The sequence below is a fragment of the Phasianus colchicus genome, chromosome 20, assembly GCF_987193195.1.
Source record: "Phasianus colchicus chromosome 20, bPhaCol1.hap1.1, whole genome shotgun sequence".
Taxonomy (NCBI): Eukaryota; Metazoa; Chordata; class Aves; order Galliformes; family Phasianidae; genus Phasianus; species Phasianus colchicus.
In genome coordinates this window covers 2910229-2916268 of record NC_143455.1, presented here as the reverse complement: position 1 = coordinate 2916268, position 6040 = coordinate 2910229, and positions in this window count along the sequence as shown.

Here is a 6040-nt window from a genome sequence, read left to right as displayed (position 1 = left end):
GTTGGGCAGAGCTGGCAGAAGCAGCCCATCAGCTTTGCCTTGCTTTTTACCTCCTTTGGTTTTCTGCTCCCAGAATGAACTGTTCACACTGAAGATTTTCCAGCCCCGGTCAGTGCCTCAGGCTGGTTTGAAGCTCACAGTGTTTCGAAAGGCACAGTTGGATTGTTTCACAGAGCAGGGTTGGCAGAGCAAGCAGCTTTCCCACAACGTGGCGATGTTTTTCCTCCTGCTCCTAACCAGCTCTGGCACCTCCAGGCCTTGGAACAAGAACTGAGGCTCTGGCAGTGGGTTCGCTGGGTTTGGGTTGGTGTGTTGAACTGCTCTGTGCAGAACCACGTGTTCAGAGCCTCTGAAAGGTCACTGGTGGCACACACTGCTGCAAGGAACTGCAGCACTGCTCAATGGTGAGGTCCATTCTGGCCACCATTCATGTTTTCAATGCTTTCTATTGTAACTACAGTGTGCCTTGGATGTGAGTTATGTGCTACAAAATCCACTGCTCGTACCAGTATAAACTGCAGCTGGAGCCAGGCTGCCTTTTCCTTAAACAGAAACACAGACTTTGGGGAATGGCCCTGAGTGACTGAAAACAGAATTGTAGAATCATTAAGGTTGGAAAAGCTCGCTCAAATTATCAAGTCCAACTGCCAACCCATCAATACTGCCCACTGCCCACATCCCTCAGTGCCACATCTCCATGGCTCTGGAACACCTCCAGGGATGGTGACTCCCCTGAGCAGCTGTGCCAGTGTGTCACCATTCGTTCGGAGAATAAATTTGTCCTAATATCCAACCTGAAAGATCCTCATCTAAACTGGAACCCTGCCAAGCTGCCCTACATCCTCTTCCATCAAGAAGAAGAAAGAGGGAAAATGGAGTCCCTGGGCTGGGGAAAGGGTAGGGAGCAGAGTGTGGTGCCTGGGTGGGATGGAGATGTGGGGAGGGTCCGACTGTGAGTTGTCTTCTGCTGATGGGACTCAGCTTTGCTTTCTGAACCCCCGAGGGCTTTTGGGACACACTGCCATGAGCAGCCCCTGTGTTACCCTACCGCCAAGCAGCACAGGAGGGAAACTGAGGCAGGCTGGGGGCAGCAGGATGCTGGGGCCACGCAGTCACTGTGGGACAGAGGGAGGACTGGGTTCTCAGAGGGAGGTTAGGTTCTCAGCTGCTCAATCTATTCCAAAGCAGGGAGAATCCACCCTAGTCTACAGCTCTGACCCAGGAGCTGCAAAGCCTCCAGCCCTTGGGATGCTCTGCATATGGCGGGGACAGCAGGAAGGCCATGCTGATGGATGGACAGACGGACAGGCAGACTGCTGCTTGCCAGGGTGCAGGGCTGCACCTGGCCTGGCCATGATGGCACTGAACTCCCTCTGTTGACTTGTCCTGAAGTTGCACCCCTTAATCCAGTTGCATCTCTGTCCCTGGTAATAAATAGCACCTTTGGTAAGTGTTTTTAGTCCTTCCTAAACCGCAGACCCGAGCGATTATTGCTGCTTTTGTAGCCTGAACAGAGCTGGGTTTATTTATAATTGCACCCTGCTGGTGTGCTCATAATGATTTTCCCTGCTGCATCCCATGCGGTCCTGTGCTACAAAACCGCGTTTTCATAGTAGCTGTTGTTGGTTTTAATCACTTGGTTTGGGGATGATATATTAATAGCAGTATCTGTGTGAGGCTTTAAAGTGCTTTCTTTTCCAAAACATTTACAACAAAAGCTGAGCATTAGCCCCAATAAAACGTGTGTTTCCTTTGGCTCCATTCTTCAGCGATGAATCCAATGAAGTGAGTGCTCAGCAGAGTTCATCCCAGCGCCTCCCATCCTGAGCAGCCCCCAAATCAGACCCAAATGTGTCATTCTAAGGCACCTGATGCTCCTGAAGTGCAGTGCTTGGCACGGTTGGAGCCTGGAGTTGCCCATGTATCAGCTGCATAAGGCCATGCTGACCCAAAGTCTTACCGTGCAGATGTTGGTTCACACCTTGCAATTCTAAAACCCAACAATTTGTTACAGTGGCCATTCACAGAGGGCAGTGGTGATGAAGCTGATTTGATGCACTCAGGAAGAGCAACCACTGCCTACATCAGAAATAAATGCAGAATAACCCATCCCCTTCCTGAGCCCTGGAAGCGCTCCCTTCAAGCAGGACGCCTGCCTGCAGGCTGGAGACCAACAAAAATCCACCCCAAAGTGCACTTTTGCATGAATGAAATGAAACATTGAAGCGACCGAGGCCACTGCTGATGGCATTCAGGACCCCACAGCCCTCCCTGGGGCCACGGTGGTGTGTCAGCCCCATGTGGGTCATTGATGGGCTCGACAGGAGATGTGAAAGCATCTGCTGGGTCCCTGCCTGAGCCTTTCAGTACAGTTACTCCCCTTGCTAATAATTGTCTGTGTTCTGTCATCTAGAAAGGGACTTTGTGTGCCTCCCAGGTATTCTAATGCTAATTTGTTTAGTTAAAAAGGAGAAGAGGCTAAACAGATGTGAACCATTTGGTTAGGTTGTAGTTCATTTGTTAGGAAGTGCAAAGGATTCTTGGCAGGATATTAAATATTACCTTGGCTGCTCACAAACACTTCATATTTCAAGAGAGGAAGGGAGGTAGGGACTGCACTCCATAAATCAGCCTTTTCAAAGAGACAGAAAAAGGCAAACATTTGATAAATCTGTGTCATTATACTTAGAGATCAAAGGGGGTTTTACATATGTATTTATGCAACTGGCAACCTAGGAGACAATAATAACAAACACAGATCCCTGACAGCTTTACAAAAATAAAAATTAGCCGGTTCTAATCTGTAATTATCTGTGCGAGGTAGGAGGCTGCGAGCAGCAGAGCTTCAAGTCGCTGATGCTGAGATGAGGAGCGAATGTGAAGTCATTAATAAACACAGAGGGAGCGAGAGGCTGCAGGAGCAGCGGGTGGGAGCTGGGCACGTCCCCATCCACCGACCTGGGCTTTGTTTGGGCCCACAGGCAGTGCTGATCGGAACCAGGCTGCCAGGGGAAGCGGTGTTTCCTGATGTGCTGATTGCCTTCATGACTCTCCAGCATGATCTGCAGGAATCTGCCTGAGGATCTGTTGTTGTAGGAAGGTTACCAGCCCTGCTCTGTCCTTTGCTTGTCTGTGAGTTATGGATGCACCTCTGCCAGCTCCTGTGGCCCATCCGCATCCCAGTGAGTCTAAGGTTAAGCCAACTCATTTGGTACCTCGTAACTACAGGAGCCAACTGCTCAGATAGGAAAGGGGTGAAATCTGGAAACAAGTTTGTGCCCTGCAGGACAAAGAGGAGCACTAGCATGTTTCCGTAGTGCAGGGCAGAGCTTAGCAGAGGGATTGAAACAGAAGCAGTGAGGGCCGTCGCATCGCTCAGACAGAGAGGATAAATCCAGTTGCAGGAAAAGAACTCCAAGGACAAAGCAATGCAGCCACAGAAACTAGAGATGGAGAAGTAGCATTATGTCATCTCGCCTTTCCTTCTGGCCAGTCGCTGGGCTGATTTCCTATTCTCTTGTGCTGTTTGAAAATGACTTCAGCAACTTGGTTTCTGCTTGTTCCCGTGGGGAACTTCCACAGCCTATAGATTTCCCTGGTAGGAAACTCTTCTTGACAGTCAGGCTCTATTTTCCTTTGCTCGATTCCATCACATCACTCCTACTTACGCCTCCTTGGAGCACCCTAAATGCTCTTCCCCACTGAAGTCGGTGGAGTTATGCGAGCAGTAAATTCGGCCCGTGGCACTTGGAGAAATAGATATTAAAGCCCCAGGGACAAATTAGGGGGTGAGGGGAGGGAGGGCAGCGGGGGAAAGGAAATGGTTTCAGGTTGAGAGAAACAAGATCTCCTCTTACATCTGTACAGAGGCGCTGCCCACTGCCCAGCTCTGTATTGGGGTGCACAGCCCCAAGCACCGCTGTGGCTGAGCCACATCTGAGAGCTGTGGCACTTGGTGTGGGTGTGCAGGGACTGCATGAGGCCCTGGGCACCTCCAGGGATGGGCAGTGGCTGCTGGACCAGCGATCTGATCCCAGGATCCTGCCTGAGCCTCCCTGGGGTAACGCTAACTCATGTGTTTTTCAGGAGTAAAATGCCCTTAGCCCTCTTTGCTGGCTGTTACCTCACTGTCATGGCATCAATATGAGTACAGCAGATGTGTGTGGTGATGGGCTTGCTGTGGGCACTGAGTTCTTTCATCCCCAGTCCTCAGCTGCCCTCTTGCCTCAAAATCACAGCGGCGCAGCATCGCCCAGCACCCCCTGCACATGTGGCAGAGGAGGGGACGACTCTGAGGGCCCCCTAGGGTGGAGCAAATGGAGTAAACATCCACAGGAGCTCTCCTCTGTGAGACTGTGTGCGGGGGCAAGGGTGGAAGAAATGGACCAATGAGGGACATCAGTGTGCTGTGACAGACCATTAAGGACAAAAGCATTATAGGCAGACACACATCTGAGTATGAAATAGCATGCAGAAGCCCCAGGAGAAGCCCTGCAGCTCAGTGTTCCCCCAAAGCAGGAGGCTTTGGCTGCCCACCTCCTCTCTGACTCCTGGGTGACACAGCACAAGGATCTTCCCATGAACACACACCTGCTGAACATCATTAAATGGGAGATGGCTTTTTCAGACGACATCAGAAAAATGGCATCTTGCTGGAGCAGAACCAGGAGCGCCCAGCCCTGATTTTGGGTGCCTGCCCTGAGCAGGACCAGCTGCTCCTTGCAGATCTTACAAAGAGCTGTGTGTGCCCTGTCATAAACCTACAAGTTTCCATACTTCAGAAATAAAGGTAAAGAAAACACTTTGCATTTCAGAACTATCAGACAGTTAACTTTCACCAAAAGAACAGATGGATTTTCTAAGTGGGGAAAGCAAAGCACCAAGAAGCTCCACAAAAGGCCCAGAGGATGGGAGATGAGAGATGCTGTGCAGGGTAATCCTCCAAGGAGGTGCTGGAAGCACGAGCACGAGCACTGCAGCCCCACACTACAGTTTGTGCCCTTCCTCCCCAGTGCTGCTCCATGGAGCTGCCCCCCCCCCTCTGCCCCTCAGTGATAACTCTCCCCTTTGCCACTCCTAAGGAGAAAACTCCCAAAACTCAACTGCAGAAGATACAATTACAGTAAAACCTATCTTGGGGCTATTTTACTTAAAAAGCCAATCCAACTTTTACAAGCTACAGCTGACATATATTAAGAGCTTAAACCAAACTTTCTATGACATTTTGTTGATGTTATCCCGGCTGGTGCTGGTAGACATAAGGAACAATGAGAATTACTCCATCTGAAGGGTTTTCCCCTTTCCTCCTGCGTGTCACAGAGAGCTGTGCAGGAGCTCGGGGTGGGGAGGTGGGCACAGCCACAATGTCACCTGCTGAGCAGCCACTGCTTTATGGGCTTTACGTGGCCAGCTCCTGTTTAATTCTGCTCCCAGTCACCAGTCTGGGTCAGCCTGCAGAGCTTCACCAAAGCACCGAGAGAAACTGGAAAGTGATTCCTCCTGTGTTACATCCCTGCTTGCTTCACATCCCCTTCCTGCACCATAGATAGCCCAGCAACGCCATCTATTTTAACTCGCAGCAGAGAAGTGCTTTGCAGTGCTTTGCTGTTTGACTCCGTAGCTGCAGCACAGATGCTCTCCACAAGCAGACGTGCTCCCAACGTGTGCTTTGCCAGCTCCTGGTCCCAGGCAGGATGGTGCTCCTGGCACTGCACTGATGGGTCCAGAGTGCACTTAGCTCTGCTGTTATCCCCTGGGTGACTTCTGGGGAAGTCACACTCTCCTCAGGGTTTTATTACCCACTGGTTTAGTTTGTGTGTAACTCTTTGTAGCAGGGATTGTTTCAAAAAATGATGGCACACCACCCAGTGTGGTGGGAACAATCCACTCTTCATGCATCTGAGATATGATGAAGTCTGCATTGTGTTGTCACCTCTTGACACACAAGAAAATCAAAGTCCTTTGTGAGAAGATTTGCCTTTTGTTCTGCAACACGTTGATGTCAAAATTAAGAAAAGGCAGAGGTTTTGTTAAAGCAACA